Below are 24,828 nucleotides of genomic sequence, written 5' to 3'. Positions count from 1 at the left end.
TTCAGGACATGGCTTCTGTCGTTACCTTCTGGGTTTCTGTGGTTATGAACTGGTTTGCCTACTTTTAGTAGAAGAAGCTGGTACAGAAACCGATGCTTTCATAAATAATTGTTACTTGCATTTTGTGAACAAATAGAACACAACAATAGACACATGGTACTAAGATTTCCTATCTTAGAACCATTATGCTCATAATAGCGACCGGAAGAAGCAGGGTTCAATGGTGTTTCATGATGCGAGCAGTGTAATGTCAAACGCTGAGCACTAAAGATAAATCAGAAGTAGGCAAAGGTCTTCAGGCATCACCCTTGATATTCTCTTTACCTTTCTGCAGAGTCCAAGAAGTGTACAATGAAGTGTAGTAATGTTGCATTTAGAGTCAACAACAGTAAACTTCTTTTTTCAAAAAGGAACAACTTATACATCTGGCCAAGAATTCTTCCATGAATGAAATATTTTCCTAGTTTTTCCTTTTAGGGTTCATTGTCCCTTAGCTTATTTGCATGGTGTACTGCACTGATTTACATATCTTGAACCAACCTTCCATCACTGGGATGAAGCTCACTTGGACGTGATGTAGGATGTTCTTAATGTGTTCTTGAATTAGGGTTGCAAGTATTTGGATGAGAATTTCTGCATCTATGTTCATCAGAGAAATTGGTCTGTAGTTTTTGTTGTTCTTTACTTGGTTCTGGTACCAAGAAAGCATCAGCTTTTTTTTTTTTCTTTTTTAACAGATTTATTTATTTATTATATGTAAGTATATTTATAGCTGTCTTCAGACACCCCAGAAGAGGGCATCAGATCTCATTACAGATGGTTGATGAGCCCCCATGTGGTGGCTGGGATTTGAACTCATGACCTCTGGAAGAGTAGTCAGTGCTCTTAACCGCTGAGCCATCTCTCCAGCCCAGTACCAGCTTTTTAGAAGGAATTTGGCAATGTTCTTTCTCTTTCTATTTTGTGGAACAAATTAAGGGTCAGTAGGAGATCTTCCCTTGACATTTGTCACAATTCAGCAGTAGTCCTAAGCTTTCCTTTGTGTGGAGATATTATTATTATTATTGCCAAGAACTCAAGAAGTCAAAACAAAGAAAACTAACACACCAACATTGACACATTCTTTGGAATAATGACAAGCTAGAAAAATACATGTATATAATAAAAACAAACTTGGAAAATATATGTATATAGTAAATTCCATTAGTATTTCTTCCCCTATATTTCTTTAATACACATGTGTGTATGTGTATTGAAAATAAAACTAAAGTATCTGTGCTAATAAACAAACCACAAGTCATCTAAGCTCTTGGATTTTTTAAAATAATTTTATTTATTTTTATTTTATGTGCATTGGTGTTTTGCCTGCATGTAAATCTGTATGAGGGTGTCAGATCTTGGAGTTATAAGCCACCATGTGAATGCTGGGAACTGAACCCAGGTTCTCTGGAAGAGCAGACAGTGTTCTGACTGCCAAGCCATCTCTCTAGCCCCAGGTTTTGTTTTTTTAAGAATGAAGAAAAAAATAAATAAAGCTGGACTTGTTACTGCAGCCTTTAATTCCAGGAAGGCAGAAGCAGGCAGACCTTTGTGAGTTCTAGGCCAGCTACATAGCTAGTTCTAGGACACAGAGAAACCCTTTCTCAAATAAAAAACAAACAAAGAGAACTGAATATTGAGATGTGATTAGGGTAAGTGACCTCCAATAACCCTGCCTCTTACATCCTTATGGCCCCTCTTTGAGGATATGCCAGGCTGAGGATAACCAATAAAGCTGCTTTGCCCAGCCCTGAGGGGAGGTCCCAAGATGTGAGATTTTTTTCCTAATCGAAGGAAAGTCTTGAGGAAAGGGGTATGAGTTGATCAACACGGTAGATGTAATGCGTCCTTTCTCAACAATGGAATACGGCAGGAAAGAGGAAGAGGAAGGAGAAGGAGGAGGAGGAGGAGGAGGAAGAAGAGGAGGAGGAGGAGGAAGAAGAAGAAGAAGAAGAAGAAGAAGAAGAAGAAGAAGAAGAAGAAGAAGAAGAAGAAGAAGAAGAAGAAGAAGAAGAAGAAGAAGAAGAAAGAAGAAGAAGAAGAAGAAGAAGAAGAAGAAGAAGAAGAAGAAGAAGAAGAAGAAGAAGAAGAAGAAGAAAGAAGGAGGAGGAGGAAGAGGAAGGAAGAGGAGGAAGAGGAAGGAGGAGGAGGAAGAGGAAGGAGGAGGAGGAAGAAGAAAGAAGAAGAAGAAGAAGAAGAAGAAGAGGAAGAGGAAGAGGAAGAGGAAGGAGGAGGAAGAAGTAGGAAGAAGAAGGAAGAAGAAGAAGAAGAGGAAGAGGAAGAAGAAGAAGAAGAAGAAGAGGAAGAGGAAGAAGAAGAAGAAGAAGAAGAGGAAGAGGAAGAAGAAGGAGCACATTTGAGGCCTGCTACTGGTCACGTGGGTGAAATCTGAAGTCCACAGTCTCCCAGTTTGAGCTTCCAGTTAATGATATCTTCAGACTACACCTTGATGGAAGCTTTGTGAGACACGTGACCAGGAGATCTCACTAAGTCACGCCCAGGTCTTGATGCTCACTGATGGCTTTTGGCGGAAGTCATTTTTTGTTCCTTATAGTATGAGAGGGTACCTGAGACTGGTTTTTCACACTAGTGTGAGTCAGGAATCTGGGAGCCATGAAGGCTTATCTCTCTTTCCTCCTTTCTCTTTTCATTCCTTCTGAGCCTCTGCCCATGGGATGATGCCACCCACTTAAGGGAGGGCCTCCCCTCCTGGGTTAGTTGTCTTTGAAAATGACCTCCAAAGAAAAATCTAAATATGTGCCTCACTAATGCTCTAGGTACGACTAAATCCAATCAAGCGGACAAAAATTAACCAGCACAAGTTCACCTTTGAACCAGCAGTTATCACACATGCCTTTAATCCCATTACAGAGGCAGGCGGATCACTTGAGTGATGAGTTTGAGGCCAGTCTGGTCTACAAAACAGGTTCCAGGGCTACATAATGAGACCCTGTCTCAAAAATACATACATAGGGATGGTTCTGATGCTAAGGTCCTGTTCTCCAATTGGTTCTTGATCCATCAATAAAGATGCTAGCGGCCAGTGAGCTGGGTGAAATAGGCGGGACTTCCGGGTCCCCGCAGGCAAAGTAGCAGACCCGGGAGAACTAGGAGGGAGTGGGATGGGGGGGGGGGGGGGAAGGCGGCTAGTGGCTGCAGGAGATAAAGCCAACCAGCCAAGAGGGTTTTCGGTTAGAGTGGCCAATGAAACAGAGTCATGCAAATTATGTAGCTCCATGTGCATCCAGCATCAAAATTCTAACTCTAACAGCCATTGTGGCCCCACCCTAAAGCTCTGAAGCCTCTCTTCGGAGCCTGTTCCCTCCGTAGCTGCAGTTTTCAGCAATTGCCCCATGTTTCTGACATCTCCAACAGCCTGGGGTCTCTCCTGTATCTTAGACTTCATCTTTACAGTTTTAAGCACTAACCTTTCAGGGCCTCGATGTAGGGAATCCAACCCAGACATACATTGCCTGGCTTCGGCAGCTTTCCATGCTAGCCTCCATGTGCCCCTCATTCTTGAATCCTGTGTTCTTGCAGAATCAACAACACTTGGATGAATCAAAGTTCTGCCCTCAGCTTGAGCTGTAACCTGGGCCACGTGGGTCACAGCTGTGGGGTCTCTGTATCCATTCAAGAATTAACCAGAGAAACCATCCCCCTAAGCAGCCACATTCCAGGAGGCTTAGCTAAAGCTGTATCTTTCCAGGAACACTCCTTTCAAATGAATCTGCATTACACTTAGCGGCTCCCCGTGGGTGGGCCCTTACCCTCTAGGCCTGCTTCCTAGAGTCCCAGAGTGTCTCTTCTATTTAAAGGCACTTATCTCTTTAACCATCACAGACACTTTCTCTGCATCTGCCTTGTTCTTAACGTTAAACTCACCCTTACTCTTTACATTGCTGGACATTTATTTGTTCTTTCTTCATTTACTGCTCTCTCAATAAACCTGGATCTGTATGTGAGTCACAGTCGTGACATTCCATTACTGGTCTTAAGATTTCCTCCAAGCTGGGCGTGGTGGCGCACGCCTTTAATCCCAGCACTCGGGAGGCAGAGGCAGGCGGATTTCTGAGTTCGAGGCCAGCCTGGTCTACAAAGTGAGTGCCAGGACAGCCAGGGCTACACAGAGAAACCCTGTCTCGAAAAACCAAAAAAAAAAAAAAAAAGATTTCCTCCAAATGGCCGGGCGTGGTGGCGCACGCCTTTAATCCCAGCACTCGGGAGGCAGAGGCAGGCGGATTTCTGAGTTCGAGGCCAGCCTGGTCTACAAACTGAGTGCCAGGACAGCCAGAGCTACACAGAGAAACCCTGTCTCAAAAAAAAAAAAAAAAAAAAAAATTCCTCCAAATGGCCGGGCGGTGGTGGCGCACGCCTTTAATCACAGCACTCGGGAAGCAGAGGCAGGCGGATTTCGAGGCCAGCCCGGTCTGCAAAGTGAGTTCCAGGACAGCCAGGGCTATACAGAGAAATCCTGTCTCGAAAAAACAAACAAACAAAAAAAGCAAAACAAAACAAAACAAAAGAGATTTCCTCCAAATGACTTAGTCTTTTTTTTTTTTTTTAATTAGCCTCACTCAGGTTCTAGGACATGGAAAGATGCAGACACATTCTTTTCTTTCTTCCTCTCTCTCTCTCTCGATTTATTTATTCTATGTACATTGTGGTTCTCCTCAAACACACCAGAGGAGGGCATCGGATCCTATTACAGATGTCTTTGAGCCACCATGGGGTTACTGGGAATTGAACTCAGGACCTCTGGAAGAAGAGCCAGTGCTCTTAACTGCTGAGCCATCTCTCCAGCCCTGCAGACAGATTCTTGGCCAGAATGTAATGTGAATGGCTTTTAGTCCGGTTTCTGGTAGAGTCCTTGCTCTGTCCTTCTGAAATCTCTTGTCTGCATCTCCACTGGCAGTTTTGTATTCCAGATGCCCAACCCAAAATGTTCCATTATGTTTTTCTTTCTTTTTTTTTTTTTTTTTTTTTTTTTTTGGTTTTTCGAGACAGGGTTTCTCTGTGTAGCCCTGGCTGTCCTGGCACTCACTTTGTAGACCAGGCTGGCCTCGAACTCAGAAATCCTCCTGCCTCTGCCTCCCAAGTGCTGGGATTAAAGGCGTGCGCCACCACGCCCGGCTTGTTTTTCTTACAGTGTTCTGGGTCTTCGTTCACCTGCAACTCCAAACTCATCCACCTTCAGCCAGGAGCTATACGACCGTGTTCCACAGTGTTAACTCTACTCTTGCTTCTCGGTTTTCTGTACCCCGTTTTATTTTTATTTTTTTCTGTTGCTGTGACAAAGCATTTGACAGGAAGCAACTTAAGAAAGGAGCGGTTTAGTTTTGCTTCCAGATTGAAAGATGATATTCCAAAATGGTGAAGAGAGCACAGAGATAGAAGATTAAAGCTGCTTACTTACATCTGGGCAGACACTGAGTGATGGCGTTCATAGGGTTTTTGTCCTCTGAACTTTAGGGTTATTTGCTACATGTCACGAATACCTAATATTACATTAGATATAATTATGCTACATAGAAGTAATAAGAAATTTTCCCTAAGGCATGGACTATTTTTTGAGACTATGACATAGATTCTCTAAAATGAGCTTTATTACAAAGACTACAACTACTCCCCATGCACATTTATAAAGGACCAGACATAAAAGATTCTGTCATTCCACATCCCTGATGCTCATAAAAAAAATTTCTGTTCCCATTCTTGATTTTATGATAATTAAAAAGTTCAGCAAATGGTCCTTTACTTCTCTGCCTCTCTCCAAGCCCACAATGGAACCATTATTGATGGTTATTATGGCTAACATAGTAGTTGATCACAATTTCACAAAATTATGATAAGCAAAGATCATAGGATTAACGAGGTCTGGTTCAATGAGATTTCTCTGGTCCTCTGGTCATAAGCTTAATATGAGGGGTTTTTTTGTTTGTTTGTTTTTTGCTTTTTGTTTTTTTAATATATGTTCAACTTGAGAAGAAATTCTTCACACCTTTTCCCTTCCCTACCAAAATCTTAGACATAAAAGCCCTACCAGGGTAAGACCCCTTTGTGATCTTTCATTTCCAACTTTGCAAAGAGAACTCTCTACCACAGAGACACAGGGTCATACACTGAGCCCACGGTGTTTACATGTCAGCCATCTTCAACAATTACCAGATTCATCCTGAACCTTTGGGTTATCATTTCTCCTATAAAAGCCTCACCTATGAACTATAGCTCTAAGAGATAGGTCCTCTTAAAAGTAATCACAAGGGCTGGTGAGATGGCTCAGTGAGTAAGAGCACCCGACTGCTCTTCCGAAGGTCAGGAGTTCAAATCCCAGCAACCACATGGTGGCTCACAACCATCCATAACGAGATCTGACACCCTCTTCTGGAGTGTCTGAGAACAGCTACAGTGTACTTACATTAAATAAATAAATAAATAAATCTTTTTTTAAAAAAAAGTAATCACAATACCAGCCCCTGCCCCCCGGCCCCTGCATGGTCATCATCTTCAGACAGGGAGTAAAGCACAAATGGGAAAACAAATCTGGTCTGGGACCTTGGCTGTGAGAGGCCAAGCTACAACAAACACAAAAGAACCCAACAAAGCTAGTCATCATATCCAGATTGGGTCTTGAACTTGGGACTATGAGAATGGAGACTTTGGAAATGGGAACAGCAGGAATCAAGCCTGGGTGGCCTGATTTGGCCAAGGCACTTGGTTCAGCCTTCTGCTTCTGGGTAAGAGTCAAGGCTTAATCTCTGATTGCAATAGCCCAGAGGCTGGATCTGCTAAGCCTCTGGAAGATTTCACCGAAGTAATCAATGGTGTCAGTGAAGCTGGTAGGATCCTAAAACAGATGACACAGCAGGCAATATCTGGACACAGGTGTGGAGACTTCAGGACACCATTGCAATATAGGCAGTGCTTCTTTTGGTATAGGACAGATCCCAGAATCTGGCAGAAAGTGTCAGCTCTCTAGCTACTGAGGACCTCTGAGGCTTCAGGCAGATCATCACCATGTCCAGTGATATCATGAAGAGGGGCGCAGCATCTGAGCCACCAGCTGAGAAGGGCTTTAATGCCCTCAGGATGCTGATCCTTCTCAGCCAATCTGGAGCTTTAATCCTGGCTCTAAGCCTGTACTTTCCCAGTTCATATCAGAGTTCTGATGAGTTCAGAGATGTTCTGTGGCTAGGACAAGGTCTATGTTATAATGTATAAATTAAAAATAACAATAATTATTATTTCATAATGTCAGCAAGTGCACAGCAGTCTCATCTCCTCAATTGTTCCATGTTTTCTTATTTTTCTTTACAATTGGCTTGCATGGAATTGATAAAGCTTTTTAAAATTTTTTAGTTTTACATTTTATTTTATTTTATTTTATTTTATTTTATTTTATTTTATTTTATGTCTACATGTCTGTCTGTGCAGTATGTATGTGCCTGATACCCATGGGCCAGAAGAGGGAATCTGAACCTGTGGGAATGGGGTCATAAATGGTGTGACCAGCATGTAAGTACTGGGAATCAAACCTGGGTCCTCTGGGAGAGTAGCCAGTGCTCTTAACCACCGAGTCATCTCTCCAGCTCCTAGACAATCAGAAAGGGAAGGTGGGAAGACTGGGTAGTGCGTATGATCAAAGTACAATATGTGTGTGCACATGTGTGAGTGTGTATGTGCTTGTGTAGTGTGTGTGTGTAGCATGTGTGTGGTGTGTGTGTATAGCATGTGTATAGCAAGTTTATAGTGTGTGTGTGTATAGTGAATATGAGCAAAGTACAATTATTGTGTGTGCATGTTTGTACTTTGTGTGTGTGTTTTAGGTTTTGTTCTGTTTTTTGGGGTTTGTGTGTGTGTGTGTGTTTCTTTCTTTCTTTCTTTCTTTTTTTTTTTTCAAGACAGTGTTTCTCTGTGTAGCCCTGGCTGTCCTGGAACTCACTTTGTAGACCAGGCTGGCCTCCAACTCCTGGCTTGTTTTTGGGGGGTTTTGATTGGTTGGTTGGTTTTTGGTTTTTCGAGACAGGGTTTCTCTGTGTAGCCCTGGCTGTCCTAGTACTCACTCTGTAGACCAGGCTGGCCTCAGACTCACAAAGATTTGTTTGCCTCTGGCTCCTAAGCATTAGGATCAAAGGTGTGTGCTACCACCACTCAGATATGTACATGTATCAGATATGTACATGTATGTGTATGACATATATGTGTGTGTGTGTATGAGAAATGTGTGTGTATGACATATATATATGTGTATAACATGTGTGTATGACATGTGTGTATTACATATGTGTGTGCACACGTATGTGCATGTGTTTGTGTTTTAGTAAGAGCTGGAGAGATACTTTTTTTTAATAAGATTTATTTATTATTATATGTAAGTACACTGTAGCTGTCTTCAGACACACCAGAAGAGGGCATCTGATCCCATGTGGTTGCTAGGAATTGAACTCAGGACCTCTGGAAGAGCAGTCAGTGTTCCTAACCTCTGAGCCATCTCTCCAGTCCCTGGAGAGACACCTTAATGATAAAGACAGCATCCTGCTCTTTTACAGGGCACCATTTCAGTTCTCAGCCTCTATACTGGGTTGCTCAAAACAGCCCCTGATTTCAATTCCAATTCTGGAAAATCAAACACCTTCTGTAAGCACCCACACACATGGCATGCATTTACAGGACACACACACGATAAATAAAAATAAAGACAAATTGGGCTGGTGAGATGGCTCAGTGGGTAAGAGCACCCAACTGCTCTTCCGAAGGTCTGGAGTTCAAATCTCGGCAACCACATGGTGGCTCACAACCATCCGTAACGAGATCTGACTCCCTCTTCTGGAGTGTCTGAAGACAGCTACAGTGTACTTACATATAATAAATAAATTAATTAATTAATCTTTAAAAAAATTTTAAAAGCTTTAAAAAAAAGACAAATCTATGTTAAAATGACATTTTAAAAAACCTTAATAAGCCTAGCGTGGTGGCGCATGCCTTTAATCCCAGCACTCGGGAGGCAGAGGCAGGCAGATTTCTGAGTTCGAGGCCAATCTGGTCTACAAAGTGAGTGCCAGGACAGCCAGAGCTATACAGAGAAACCCTGTCTCGGAAAAACAAAACAAAACAAAAAAAAACTTAATAAATCTATTGCTTTGCATGCTAAGAAAAATTCTAAAGCATTTTTAAAATTAAAACCAAATATAAAAATTCAGAGGACATTATGATGCTATTTTCATTAGCAAAGAAATACTATTAGTTTCAACTCTGGGCTTGTGAGCTTGCCAAATATAGCTTCTTGGTCAGATTTACAGTACTCAACACAATTTTCCACCTATGGAATGACTCTTAAATTCAACTAGAAACTGGTTGGCTACACCCATAATGTTGGTGACATTATTGTTAAGTCTGTAGATTGGTACAGCTCTCGAACTCAGTCAGAGAAGTTTCCTGTGCAGTGGACAGGGGTTAGACACAGAGACTCAGCACTAATCAAGCGCAGAGAATGCCTTGGTACTCAACCACAGATAGGATGTCTATATCACACCCAATCCCTCCAGGCTTCTCAGGCAGAGGTGGCAGCTCCTGAGCCCCTCCCCTTCCCGTACAGGAATGTTGACTGACTTGTCTGGGGCAGGCAATCACAGTTACTGTGGATTCATGAGTTCAGCAATCCCATTATATAAAGAAACTGTTCACCCCTATCCTCCCAGCCTTAGGACCTTACAGTCTTTCTGCCTCCTTTTCCACTATCTTCCCTGATGTAATGGCTTCCCGTCCAATACCACGCCACCGCCCATCATCTTCTACATTCCCTCAACCACACCTTACACTGGGACTACATTTTAAGACAGTCTTTCCAAATCTTGTGAACATGCTGTTTTCTGATTTCCAGTTATAATTCAGCTCCCCTGTTGAACAAACAAGACACTAGAACCCTGATTTTATTTACCTTAACTCCTTTTAGACAGAGATGAAAGACCCATAGTCTGGAGGGTACAGGATAAGCCTAGACCACTGTTTTTAAATAGCTTTAATGCTTAGATTTATATCCATTTTGAGAGAGAGAGAGAGAGAGAGAGAAAGAGAAAGAGAGAGAGAGAGCCTGATGATATCTTGTATGAAAAAGATGGGAACGAATTTCACACATGGTTAATCTAAAAACTCTGCTACTGGGGGATGCTCAATGACAGGCAATGAGCGCTTGGTTCTACTACTACTGCCTTTACTATTAAGGCCATAGCCTTTTAATAATAACAATTTTTTTCTTTTTAAAATTTGCGTTACAACAACAGCAATACGCATCGGCTCTACCCCATTAATGGCAGCCTTCTTCTGGTCTTCCTTGGGGTTGCTTTCACATTCTTTCTGTAAAGAGGGCTAAAACTAATAGCTTCATAGAAAAAAAAATTTTTCACTGAAACTTCAGGTCAAGCTCCGCTCAAGCTAGCCGTGTATCTTTGGTGTTGGCGTGAAATGAAAACACAGTAGGTCACAGATACCTGTGAATTCATTTGGGTCATTGAGAGACTATTAACTCCAGGGCTCTGGGGAAACTGCTGCGGGAGCCTCCTCCTACAGGGGACCCAGGAGGAATGACATTCTCAGGATTGGCTTCCTCCTCAGACCTGGTTCCTCTGGGCTCACACCTCACGTCTGCACTTAACACTTGGCCAGGCTAGTTCTCCACTGGAAACTGGAGGTGTGAACCTCATTACTGCTTTCCTTATGGTGCCTGCCTGGGATTTATCTGGCTCAAAACAGGAAAGAGACCAAAGCAGGGTTGATGTCTCCTTTTCCTGATTTGAGTCCATTAATGAGAAATTCCAATCTGGCCTAGAGGATCTGGCTGTCCGAAAATCCCCTGAGCAACAGCTGGAATAAAACTAATAAAAAAAAAAACAACTACAGAGCAATTTGTGGAAATGTCAAGTGCAGCACAAACACACTCGCCCTCATAAACCTCACCATGAACCTGGGGAGGGTAGGCCCCGCCCGCCTTCAGTAATGGTAGAAGCCAGTGGCTACCGCCTACTTGCCAATGCTCTGGACTTTCCAAGGACCTCCTCATACCTTGTTCTACTGGCCTGCCAACCTCCCCTGTGGCCCAGTGTGCTTCCTCCTCACTGTCTGATATTTATTCATGTAAATAAATATTTTCTCCACAGAACTTCCTTCTTCAATAAGTATCAGAGGGTACCAGAGCCAGCAAGTCTAGCCATAGATCTAAGAAGGATCACCAAACAAATTTTTAAGCCAGTTAAAGATTCCTAGATCCCACATAAGTAGGATTTTAAGTTGCCAGACTCAACAATTTACCCCTTTCTGCCTGTCTTTTTCAATGGTCCCAAAAGTACTTGTTCCTGTTTATATAGAAACAGAGGCTTCTCTTAAGACGGAAAACAAGCTACAAATAGACACGGGGGTGATTAATTAATGAATGGGCACAGTTTTACGACTGTGTACATTGAGGGGCTGGAGACGTGGCTTAGAGGGTGTACTCTCTTCTATGGCTGAGTCCAGCTCCCAAAGCCCATGTTGGGTGGCTCACAATGGTAATTCTAGCTCCAGGGAATCGATCATCCTTTTCTGACCTCCGAGGGTCCCTGAGTTTGGCATTTACTTACACATGCACATTGGTTAAATTAGGTAACTACTGTATATTTTGAACCATATACAATAAGGTTTCTAGTGGCACACAGGGTCTAGGGAGCTGGGGAGGGTATATCTGAAATTGGGTAGGGGAGAATACAAGATTTGTTTTTCTTTCAGTCACTTAATTTTTCACATTTATTTACTTTGTGGGGGGCATACATGTGAGTCGAGGTCAAGGGACAGTAGGTTCTCTCTTCCTGTCATGGGAGACTGAACTCGTATTGTTAGGCATGGCAGGAAGTGGTTTTACCCAATGGACCATCCCTTTGATCTTGAAAAACTTTCAAGGTACTTTCATTTGAAGGATAACTGTTCATATATGGGTAGAGGAGGATTGGACAGGACAGAAATGCCAGAAGGGAACATGAGGACTTCCAGGGCTCTATGCATGTTTGCTTTATGGCCTACCTCTGAGCTGTGTTTTCTGTTTTGTGGTCTGAGAAATGTTAATTAGCTTCTCCCTTCCGGAGGGGCCATTGTTTCATGACCTTCTCAAAGTTTCTGAGCTGACCTTTTCAGTTCAAGACAGGACTTCTTTGTGCAGCCTGGGCTGTCCTGGAATTCATTCTATAGACCAGACTAGCCTCAAATTCAGAGAGTCAACTGCTTCTGCCTCCCATATGCTGTGATCAAAGGCATGCACTATGACTCCCTGGCTAAGAATCCACCTCCTAGCCTGGCAGTGGTGGTGCACGCCTTTAGTCCCAGCACTTGGGAGGCAGAGGCAGGCAGATTTCTGAGTTCGGGCCAGCCTGGTCTACAGAGTGAGTTCCAGGACAGCCAGGGCTACACAGAGAAACCCTGTCTGGAAAAACCAAAAGAAAAAAAAGAAAAAAAAAAAAAAAAGAAACCTCATCTTCCCCCTCCCCCTCTTCCTCTTCCTCCTTCGCCGCTTCTTTTGTTTGTTTTGTGGGATACTGGGTTTCTCTGTGTAGCCCTGGCTGTCCTAGAACTAACTCTATAGACCAGGCTGTCCTTGAACTCAGAGATCCACCAGCCTCTGCTTCACAAGTGCTGAGAGTTTTGCATACGCCACCACCACCTAACCTAAGAATATTCTTAAGTATTCACAAGAACTCAAACGTTTTTTTGTTTCAGAACCTCTCAAAACTGTGCCACCAGACAGTAACCAGGCATTCAAAACACATGACCTTGTAAAGACATTTCCCTTTCAAACTACAACACGTGACTTAGAAAAGCTATTAGGTGGGTTCTGCCTTAGCAACTGAGCAAGAGAAAATGGGGAGAGGTGAGGGGTGTTGACGCATGGATCTTACCCAGACTAGAAAAATAAGAATGCTAGTAGCTTCCTCTTGTATCAGGAGTATTCTGTAATGGCCCATGGAAACCATGGCCCAACTCTTCTGCCCGGGCCTTCTAAGATTTCCTTCCTAATTTTTGTTGTGGTTCTGTTCTTGCCCTCTGCCGACATGCCCTCCACTGTTCTTCCAGGCTGAATACTGACTGACTATTTGACAAGAGCCTCCTTCACTACCCTGCCTCACCTACATACTCTTCAACAAGATCAAGAATTTTCCCTGGCCAGAGGAACACCCCTCAGTCCTTGGGATTCCTCTCCCTGCTTTCTGTCTCTCAGACACACTGCCTACTTACTGTCATTGTTTTCTGCATATTTCTTGGCTTTGCTAACTTCATCTCTTCTTCCTGGAATGCCTCTCCACTCCCTTTTCCTTCTGGCAAATCCTGCTCAAATTCCAGAATTTGTGTGGGCTCATTTGTCTGTCTTCTCAGTTACAGGCTCTTTTGCTTGCTATGCTGTCCTTAGTAGAATGAATATAATGAGTCTTGTTTTTTTTTTTTTAAGATTTGTTTATTTATTATATGCAAGTACATTGTAGTTGTTTTTAGACACTCCAGAAGAGGGTGTCAGATCTTGTTACACTGTGTGGTTGCTGGGATTTGAACTCAGGACCTTTGGAAGAGCAGCTGGTGCTCTTAACCGCTAAGCCATCTCTCCAGCCCCGGTTTTGTTTTGTTTTGAAGGTGTGTGTGTGTGTGTGTGTGTGTGTGTGTGTGTGTGTGAGAGAGAGAGAGAGAGAGAGAGAGAGAGAGAGAGAGAGAGATCGCAAAAGGATGTCAGATCACCCTGGGCCTGGAATGGGGGTGATGGGAACCAAACTCAATTCCTCTGCAAAAGCAGTAAGGATTCTTAAGTGCTGAACAATCTCTCCAGAACCCCAAGTCTGGTTTTGTTTGTTTGTTTGTTTTCCAAAACAGGAGTTCTCTGTCCTGGAACTCACTTTCTAGACCAGTCTAGCCTTGAACTCACAGAGTTTTTCGCCTGCTTCTGCCCTTGAGTGTTGAGATTAAAGGTGTGTGCCACCACGCCCAGTTCTTAGGGAGAACTGCTGGTTAAACTTGTCAACCATCACTAAAGAAAACAAACTGAAACCCGCAGTCTTTCCAAGTTCCTAATATCTGTCTGTGTGTTGTCTCATTAAAAGGTGCTGGATAAATATGTCCTCTTTTGACCTTGACTCCATGAAAACTAAGAAGTAAAATAAAAATGCATTGCTTGGCTCCCCGGCTATGGGCTCTCCTACCTAGACTGTTGTTTGCTGGAACCCAGCCAGTGGCATAAGCACTTGGCCTTCTCTGGCCACAGAGCTGCTATTGCAGGCTTTCTCTCCCCACTAGCCAGGCTTGGGCCTGACCCACCAATGCTGGTGCCGGTAACGTTAACCATATACACTCTTCCTGCCATGACCCAAGAACAAGGCGAGCACAATAACAGCAAAACATTTCACCCTTGCCAATTGCTGGAACCTTCTATGGTCACCTTTGGAAATGGCAAGCAGCAGATAGAATTACCCTGGCCCAGTGCAGGCATGTCCGATGAGACACTTAACTCTCTCCAGACCAAACCGAACTACCTTTACTTCCAAATCATTTCTCATTCCAGACATCTACTCCCACTCCCCCAGACCTTGTCTTTTTGGAGGCTAGTTTTCACCCCTGAATCTCTTGTCCAGGCTGAGCTAGAACAGAATCATCTTGGGATAATTTGAGTTTCCTGGGCACCTACACTAACTTGGAGAATAGGCCCAACATCCTCACTGCTAGGGGTGGCCTAAGATTGAAAACAGAGTCAGGCCGGGCGTGGTGGCGCACGCCTTTAATCCCAGCACTCGGGAGGCAGAGGCAGGCGAATTTCTGAGTTCGAGGCCAGCCTGGTCTACAAAGTGAGTGCCAGGACAGCCAGGGCTACACAGAGAAACCCTGTCTCGAAAAACCTAGAAAAAAAAAAGGAAAAGAAAACAGAGTCAGCAGGAAAATACTAGGTTCTACAAAACATGATTTTTAAAAAAGGAAGGAAGAAAAAAACAAAAAGCCAAAACAAAAACAAACAAACAAAGACTCCCCAGCCTTTCTGAGGATACTACATTTGCATCAAAACTACATGAAAGTAACTCAAGAGATAAAGTCTACCTTGTGCGGGGCTTGGTAGCACACACCTTTAATTCCAGCAGAGGCGGAAGGATCTCCTTGCGTTTGAGACCAGCCCAGGCTACACAGAAAGTTCCAGGCAAGCTAGGGCTACATATCAAGCCCTGTATCAAAAAGAAAGAAAGTTTATCTTGCAACAAGTAAACAGAGGCCCAGAAGTGGGGAGACGCCTAGCTCAGTACAGTCGGTTAGACTCAGAGCTTCACTCTCCACCGGCTTCTTTCTAGCTTCTATTCTAAGACTCAATGACCAATCCAAGAGATACAGGGGTTTGCAACAACATTCACCATTTCCCATTCACTCATTGCTTTGAAGGGAGTTAGATTTCTGAGTCCATCACCTATTAATTTACACTGTACTTCTAACCCTCATCAGCTGCCACGAATATTGTCTCTTGAACTTGGAACATTTCCGTATAAACCATAGTTTTTAAACCTAAAAAGGGGCACACAAGGGGACTTTTAAAACACAGATTCCTGTTTTTTTTTTTTTTTTTTTATTTTGATGTTTTTCATTCCTGTACATGGAGGTGGGGCTCTAGAATCTCTATTCTTATTAATTCCTTCAGGAATTTTTCTTCGAAGAAAGAGTAAGCCAGCTGACTTTTTCAGACATCTTTTTGTTTATTTGGCTTGTCTCCCCTCTTTCGATCCTCTGAGATAACTTCATATAGCCCAGGCTGACCTCCAACTCACATGTAGGTCAGACTCCCTTTAAATTCTCAAACCTCCTGTCTCAGCCTTCTGAGTTCTGGAATCACAGGCATGTGCCACCACCCCCAGCTTTCTAACCAGGAGACTCTATGCTTCTACAAAAGGTGGAATCCCTCGCTTCTGACTCACGGGTGATTCATCCCTGCGAATTTTAAAAAGAAAATGAAAGCAGGGATATAACCAGAAATATGGGTTTTCTCTCCAGAGTTAGAGCAAGAAACCAGGCACCCGTAAAGAGTCTGGAGTCATTCAAGGTCACCAGCAGACTGCCTTCATCAGCAGAGCCACCAAGGCCACAAGGTGCTGCTGTCCAGTAGAATAAGTTGTCAAAAGGAGACCTGTGACCCTGAATGACTCAGCTCTACCAGGTGAAAGTCAACTCATGCCCATGGACCATCTCTCTATCCATGATAAAGCTTGCCCCATCTCAGGCGATGGAAACTCATAAAACGCTGAAATGCCGAAATGGTGATGGGAAGACAGAGCTAGAAAACTTACCCATGATCCTTCCCCTTAAGTGTAAAGTTCACATTTACACACAGCGTGGTCACATGAAGAATAAGAGCACTGACATCTTAAACCTCTGTTCCCTTAACTTGGGCTAAGTGAGTGGCCTCCTTCGGTGTAGCTAATTTATAATTAATTGAAAGTAGCCTAACACCAACACACAACTCCTCAGGTCATTAGATTCTCTTAGTTTCTACCAAATCCAAAATGCAGCACAGACTTTGTGATAAGCAGGGAGCTTTTGTAGAGAAAGTTCTAATCCTCCTGAATTGCAAACGCACTGGGCTCCAGGGGCTGGAAGTTGTAGAGTTAACAGAAAAACACTAAACAAACAAACAAAACAGAAAAACACTGAAGAATACTCCTCTAAGGATTACCACAGACTCCTGAAAACTCTTCTACTGTTATGTCCCAAGTCCCATGAATCTTTGAGCCAATAGGCTAGAGATCTTGGTGAGAACACTATAGATAGACCGGAAGCTTCACAGGAACCGAAGTAAGCCAGGCGTGGTGATGGTGCCCAGTTGCCCTCTAGAAGTAGGAACGGGATGATTGCAAGTTGGAAGCTACCCTAGTCTGTACAGTAAATTTAAGCCCAACCTGGAAAGACAGTGTCTCAAACAACAAAACAAAGCAAGCCTAAAATAATATTCCACTAGAGATATGTGGGATTTAAATAGCTACCATCATCTGGAATTTCAGATCCTGTAATGGGAAGGCTGCTTGGCAACCTGTGTTCTTCTACCTCCATCCTATAATTCTCAGTATTCTCTGTAGTTCACTGTTGGCCGGCAGAATGGGCAGCTCTCACCAATCCTCATACACATGCATGTGGCAAACCACAGAGTGAGCAGAAATACAAAGGAAGGCTAGAGATAGCAGGAAAGAGAACGTTGCAACAGAGACAGAGACCCACAGGACAGACAATAATCCCAGAACAGAAACCAGAGAAGCAAAAAAAAAAAAAAAAAGAAGAAAAGAAAAGAAAAGAAAAAAGAAAGAAGAAGAAGAAGAAGAAGAAGAAGAAGAAGAAGAAGAAGAAGAAGAAGAAGAAGAAGAAGAAGAAGAAGAAGAAGAAGAAGTGATGGACCAGGCAGAGAACCCAAAGGGTAAACCAACTTCTATGCAAACCTGAAAACCTGAGTTCCATCCCTGGAACCCGCATAATACTGGAAGAAGAAAAGTTATCCTTTCTTCAAATGAGTACCATGGAACACGTTGTACCATCAATAGTTAATATTTTAAAAGAGGAAAAATTATGAGAAGAACGCAGGTGAGATCCTTACCTTTTAGTGTTGATAGTAACGGCAAGAAATGCTTCTTAAGCTGGGCAGTGGTGGCACTCGCCTTTAATCCCAGCACTTGGGAGGCAGAGGCAGGCGGGTTTTCTGAGTTCCAGGCCCCAGGCCAACCTCCTCTACAGAGTGAGTTCTAGGACAGGACTATACAGAGAAACCCTGTCTCAAAACAAAAACAGAAAGGAAGAAAGGAAGAGAGAGAGAGAGAGAGAGAGAGAGAGAGAGAGAGAGAGAGAGAGAGAGAGAGAGAGAGAGAGAGGAAGGAAGGAGAGAGAGAGAGAGAGAGGAAGGAAGGAGAGGGTGGGAGGGAGGGAGGGAGGGAGGGAGGGAGGAAGGAAGGAAGGAAGGAAGGAAGGAAGGAAGGAAGGAAGGAAGGAAGGAAGGAAGGAAGGAAGGAAGGAAGGAGAGAAAGAGAAAAAAGAAAAAAAGAAATGCTTCTTTGTTCTGAATTGAGGCAGTAGAAAAAGTGGAATGGAATTTATGCTTACATGGTGGCTTAAATGTAGAATGTCCCCCACAGGCTGATGTGTTTGAACACTTGGTTTGTAGCCGGTGGTGCTGTTTAGTAAGGTTTGGAGCTTGCAGGAGATAGAGAAGGCTGGAAGCAACAGGCCAGTGCAGGCAGACCTTGAGACTGTAGCCTGGCGGCACTTCCAATTTGCTGTTTCTGAGTGTCTATACAATGTAACCAACCAGCTGCCTTGCTCCTGCTGGCATGCCTTACATGCTATGATGGACTGTATCCTTCTGGCACTGTGAGTCAACATAAATGCCTTCTCCCCTGGGTTGTTTTTGTCACAGTATTTTATCACAGGAACGAGAAAGAAACTTAATGTGTGAGCTAAACTGGAATAGAAACTTGGGTCAGTTGTCTAGAACCAGGTGAGGGCAGCTGGCCTGAGAGTCATATGGCTTCATTTCATTCTGGTTTCTAACAATGCTAAGCACAGCCTGCCCTAGGTCTGCCTTAGAGGAGGATGGAGAATTCTCGGTGGGCAAAACAAATGAAGAGTATCCCTCTGAGTAGACTGGAAAGTTGAAAGAAGTGTTACCATGAAAAGTAAGCTTCTAGGAGTGAGAACCCTGGGCCTGGTGCCTTACTCTATAAAGGGATTCAAAGTCTCTGCAAGGAAGTTGACTGTGGGGAAGCCATGGGGGCCCACTAGTAGACTGCAATAGACTGGGTAGCTGAAACAGAAACTTACTGCCTACAGTTTCAGAGATCAGAAGTCTAAGAATAAGATTCACTTGTGTCTTCCCATAGCTGATAAGGAAAGATAATTTCTTTTATGGATCTTCTCATAATGGCACTAATCCAGTTCTTGAGGGTGCCATCCTTGGGATTCAACCACTCCCCAAATTCCCCATCCAAACACCCTCAGATGGGGACAAGGGTTACAACAAGTAAGAGAGGGTGTAAGCTGGCACACCTCACCCCTCCAATCTAATCCTCCCTCTTTCTCCTCTTTCTTTTCTTCCTTGAGAGGTGATTCCATTTTGTAGACCAGCTGGCCTAGACTCAAAATCTCGTGACTCTCCAGGAAAGGGATTTTAGGCACTTGTCATCATTCCCGGGTTTTCTTTTTATCATATTCTGAAAACCTATCAATTATAGTTGTGAGTGCTTGTGCCTATTAATCCCAGCTACAGGGATTTTTGGACCAATCTAAACTACATAACAGAACAATAAAAGAAAATTCAACTTACAAATGTGAGTGTTTTGCTATATAGACTTGTATCTTTTTAAAACATTCCTTCTTTAAGAATTTCTACTCCCAGGCTGGTTAGATGGCTCAATAGAAGGTCCTGAGTTCAAATCCCAGCAACCACATGGTGGCTCACAGCCACCCGTAAATGAGATTTGACGCCCTCTTCTGGTGTATTTGAAGACAGCTACACCGTACTTGCTTATAATAATAAATAAATCTTTAAAAAAATAATAATAATTTCCACTCCCACTCCCCCCTTAACTCCACCATCTCCTCCCACCTATACCTCCTTACCACTGCAACGTCATCACTTTTTCCCTCTAAATAATCCTTCAAATCCAGTTTGTACTGCCTACATTCCTAGGGGTGGGGCCATGAACTGGGGAGTGGCCAACCCTCCAGGGGCCATAGTTTTAAGGAAAATTGTCTCCCCAGAACTCAACAGCACCTCAGCTAGGTAGTGAGGACAGGTGAATGCTCCCCAGCCCCCAGCCCTGCCTTGTGCTAGAATGTTACTTGGTTTGGTGTTATTCAGGCAGCCACAACTGCCATAAGTTCATGAGTGCAGTGGTCCTGCCTCATTCTGAAATCACTGTTTCCTCCCCAACCTCGATGGTCTATAATCTCCCCCCTCCGGAGGGGTTGGGGGAAGACCAATGATAGAGATTCCCCCTTGTGCCTGAGCACTCCACTGATAGATAACACTCTGCATACTGCCCAGATTTGAGTTTCTGTTGTAGCCACTACTCACAGAAGCTTCTCTGATGAGGTCCGAGAGATGCATCAGTCCAGGCTTGCATCTTTATTCTGAATGCTCCAGCTACCATCTACACTTGAATACTTTTGTGGGCCCTTCTCTGGGTTCCAAAGAAGTAAACACAACCATAAAATCTGTGTTTGCCTTTTAAGTTAATTTTTTAAAATATGTATATGTATCCATAAACATTATCATTATTTGTAGCTAATTTTATAATCTGATTAAAAGAGAATAATGCATATCCTGAAACTTGCCTTTTAAATTTTAAGTATTTTTCTTTTTTCTTTTTTTTTTTTTTTTTTTTGGTTTTTCGAGACAGGGTTTCTCTGTGTAGCCCTGGCTGTCCTGGAACTCTCTTTGTAGACTAGGCTCGCCTCGAACTCAGAAATCTGCCTGCCTCTGCCTCCCGAGTGCTGGGATTAAAGGCGTGTGCCACCACGCCCAGCATAAACTTTAAGTATTCTGGTATTCTAGTTTATCTTCATTCTACTCATAGATACATTTCATTCATTTAATTGTGTATTTTTCTTTTAGATTAATAGTCCTGAACTTATTTATCCCATCTCCTTTTGATAAACAATTAGTTTTCATTTTTGCCATTTCAAAGCTCTAATGACAACCGTATGTGAGTTACTCGAGGACATAACAACCTGTAAAAAAGGCAAATCTACCTTCAGCTCTCACAGATGGTACAAAGGTGTCCACATAATGGCTCTCCCAGTGTATGCTTACCAACTGTCTGTTTGGGTCACTGTTCCTGTGATAAACACCATATCCAAAAAGCAACTTGAGGAGGAAAGGGTTTACTTGGCTTACGCTTCCCTGTCGCTGTTCATTATTCAAGGAAGTCAGGGCAGGAACTTAAGCAAGGCAGGAACCTGGAGGCAGGGGTTGATGAAGAGACCACAGAGGAGTGCTGTTTACTGGCTTGCTCCCAATAGCTTGCTCAGCCCCTGCTTTGGAGAATCCAGGACTGCCAGCCTAGGGGTGGACCCACCCACAATGATTCGAGCCCTCCCTCATCAATCGATAATTAAGAAAATGCTTACAGGCTTGCCTACAGCCAGATCTTTCAGAGATCTGTTCTCAACTCAGGTCCCCTGCTCTCTGATGACTTTACCTTGTGTCAAGTTGACATAAACTAGCCAGCACATAAACAATATGTATTTTCCTGGTTTGTACCCTCCAATTTCTCACTAAATTTTAGTTCTCATCAGTCTAATAAGTATAGATGAACACTTCTGACTTTATTTCTATGATTATTTGTTAGAATAGCATCTATGCCTATTTTTGCCCTATGTGAATTGCCTTTTTGATATTTTTTTCATTTTCCTTCCCTTCTTTTCTTGTTTGTGAGTAGATTATTTATCAGTTCTTTGCTGATGCCCTTTCCATCATCCAGATGTCAAGCCTTTGTAGATTATATATATAGTATCAAAAAGTGTCATTTGAGTCTTAATTCCTAGCTTGGTATTTTTTTCTTTATTCTAGAGTTTTATTCTTTCTCATAATCTAGTCAAGTATTCCAGATTTTCATTTATAGTTGCAATTTTGGTGGTTTGCATATAAATTCTTCTCTATCCTCGGCAATAGTCTCCTATAATTCATTTTAGATAGTGCTTTTTCTTACTTAGAACTTGGATTTTTTTGTTTTTTTGTTTTTTTTAAAGATGTATTTATTATATGTAAGTACACTGTAGCGGTCTTCAGACACTCCAGAAGAGGGAGTCAGATCTTGTTACAGATGATTGTGAGCCACCATGTGGTTGCTGGGATTTGAACTCAGGACCTAAGGAAGAGCAGTCAGTGCCCTTACTCACTGAGCTGAAAGACCCACAACGTGAGGACTCCCTCACGTTCTGACTCAGGAGAGGCGACACCCCAAAATCACCCACAAGAAACGATCTTGCTGCAACTGCAAGAGGATTTTTATTCGAGAGCGTTCTCGGGCCCATGGTCATACACCACGCAGGGGTAGAGGACCATGGCGCCCCGAGTAGCTGAGTAAGGGGGTATTTAAAGGAAGAAACCACAATTCATGGAGGTGGGGAGGGTGTTGTTGGAAAATACCAAAAATACCAGTTAAGAGTCACAAGGAAGTATAAAGTCACAAGTGTCAGGTTATCTCTCAAGACAGTTTCTAAGAGCCCCTAACAATCTAAGAGCCCCTAAAGATAGCACATTTGCATTGCAGGTTCCAGTAATGGTCAGGGTGCCATTCTTTGAATTGAACCCAGGAAGAGGGTAGGTGGAGGAATGTCGCTATCTGTTTTATGACCAGTACCTGGAGCACTAAGCCACAAAGGCTACACTCCCAAGCCTGGGCCCAAAAGCCTCGAATTTTGTTTTTACTTTGCTATACTTTTTTAATACTTCTTCAGAGCCATCTCACCAGTCCCAGAACTTGGGTTTTTAAAAAACACATTTTCATGTATATGTTAAGATGTAGTTATATCAATTATTTTTTTTCTAGTATAGATACCCAGTTATTCCTGACGACTCCATCAACTTCCCTATTGATTTATAATGACCCTTTCTTTACACATCATATCTCTGCTGACCAAGCCAGCTCAGTCAGTCATCTTGGCCTCAAGGGAGGCAGGGAGTGAGGATTAAGGAAAGAAAAGACAATTAGACAACATTATAACATGACTCCAGACAGTGCTGAGGCTGAAGCAGGTTTTTTGTTTGTTTGTTTGTTTGTTTGTTTGTTTGTTTGTTTGTTTGTTTTCTAGTCTGTTTTTATATCGTCTAGGTATAAACAAAGAAAGTGGACACTCCTAAGATATAAACAAAGTAGTTAAGGAACAAATGAAGCATAAACAAAAGTCCTTAATTGCTGTATTCAGGGTCTTAACAAGATCCATCAATACACAAAGAACGCATTCCTCAGCTGTATTCATCTAGAGCCTGCTTTCTCCATCCTAGCCCAAAGTCAAATTCCTGCCAAATTCCTAGAAGGTGAGCACAAAAGCTCTCCACACTCCGCATTTGTTTGCACTTTATTGTCTTCTATTAATCTTCCTGCTTTATAATCTACTGGCATTATACCATCTTTGACTTAACAGTCTTGATGGCTGCCACACAAGACTTTCACATCCTCTCTGCTTTCACTTCATTTTTACCCCCCAAACTCTCTTAGCTTATTCATAGCCTCTTCATCGTCCAAATTAACTTAGGGACCAAGTCAATTGCTATGTAATGACTGTTTTTGGATGATGTTCACTGGGCAATGACCCAAAACATAGCACTATTCTGAATGATAGAAATTAAAGGACTTTCCTGTCTCAGATATGAAATCAGCAAGACTAACAAAGAAAGATGAATGAGAAATTACAGATAATGAAATAAGAAAGGTAAACCTAGGTCAGATTGTCATCGCCCTAACTTTGTTGATAGTATGTATAATTTTGAGGGCATGCCAACACCCTTCATCACAGAGAAACCACGCAATTGATACAGTTATTACTAAATTTTTTTGCAGCAGATCCTGGTTTTATACTATACTGAATTTCAGAGCCCAAAAAATATTCCTGCTTTGCTTCCAAGCTCTTTTTTTTGTTTGTTTGGTTGGTTTTTTTTGTTTTTGTTTTTTTGTTGTTGTTGTTTTCTTTTTTTTTTCCATTTTTTATTAGGTATTTAGCTCATTTACATTTCCAATGCTATACCAAAAGTCCCCCATACCCCCCCTGCTTCCAAGTTCTAATCATTGCTCATAATTGTTTTATAGCTCGCCCTAAGCCACAACCACCCAATGAATGGAAATCTTGATACCAGAGTCTCTAACTAGCTAAACTGCTGTTTCTCAAAGCTATCTCACAGATTTTAATTGGTATAGCTTAAATTATAGATCAATATTTTTGAGGTTTGGTCTTTTACTATGTATTTTAATGCTAAATATTGCCCCCTGTCCCTGTGCCTGGTTGCCCCCAGGAACAAGAGAATCTGCTTATACACAGTGGTGCTATGTAACCTTGCCCCCCAAACTTCTTCGTGATTGGTGAACAAAGAAGCCTGCAGCTTATAGCTGAGCAGAATTGAGAGAGACAGAGTTTGGATTCCCAGGCTTGGTGTTGCATGAGCACCAGGAGAAAGGAGAGAGAGGAGAGAGGACAGGCTGACATGGGGTAGGAATCATGAAAACATGGATATGAGGATTGGCTGATTAGAGGTAAGAGCTGCTCAGATGGAGTATGGCAAGTTATAAAACTTGGGTTATTGATGGAGAAGTAAATTCTAATAACTTAGAGGGTAGATATCGGCCTAGCTCTAGTGCATTGAAGGTTTATTATAAATATAAAAATTGTGTGTCTTTTATCGGAAACTGAATGATCAAAGGCTGGGTAGAAACCCCCAACTGAGATTAAATAAATTTAACAACACAATTTCAATTACTTTATATCTTTAAAGTATTAATTCATTCCATCTGTGTCATTAGCTTATGTCTTTTTTATTGTGTTTTTCTTTTATATTTCTCTTGGATTAAAAAAGAAAAATCTCCATAAAAGTTTGTACCTATTTTAAACTTAAATACAATACATTTTTTGACTGTATTTTTTGAGACAGGGTCTTGCTATACATCTCTGGATATTCTGGTCTTGAACTTTTGTCAGTTCCCTGTTTTGGCCACTCAACTGCTGGAAATATAGACATGTTCCACCACACTTGGCTTGTAAATAAATTGCTAATGGTTGACA

Source organism: Mus caroli, unplaced genomic scaffold (genome assembly GCF_978045245.1).
Source record: "Mus caroli unplaced genomic scaffold, Mus_caroli_1 scaffold_20, whole genome shotgun sequence".
Taxonomy (NCBI): domain Eukaryota; kingdom Metazoa; phylum Chordata; class Mammalia; order Rodentia; family Muridae; genus Mus; species Mus caroli.
The sequence above is the reverse complement of the archived record's forward strand: the minus strand, read 5'-3'. Positions refer to the sequence as shown.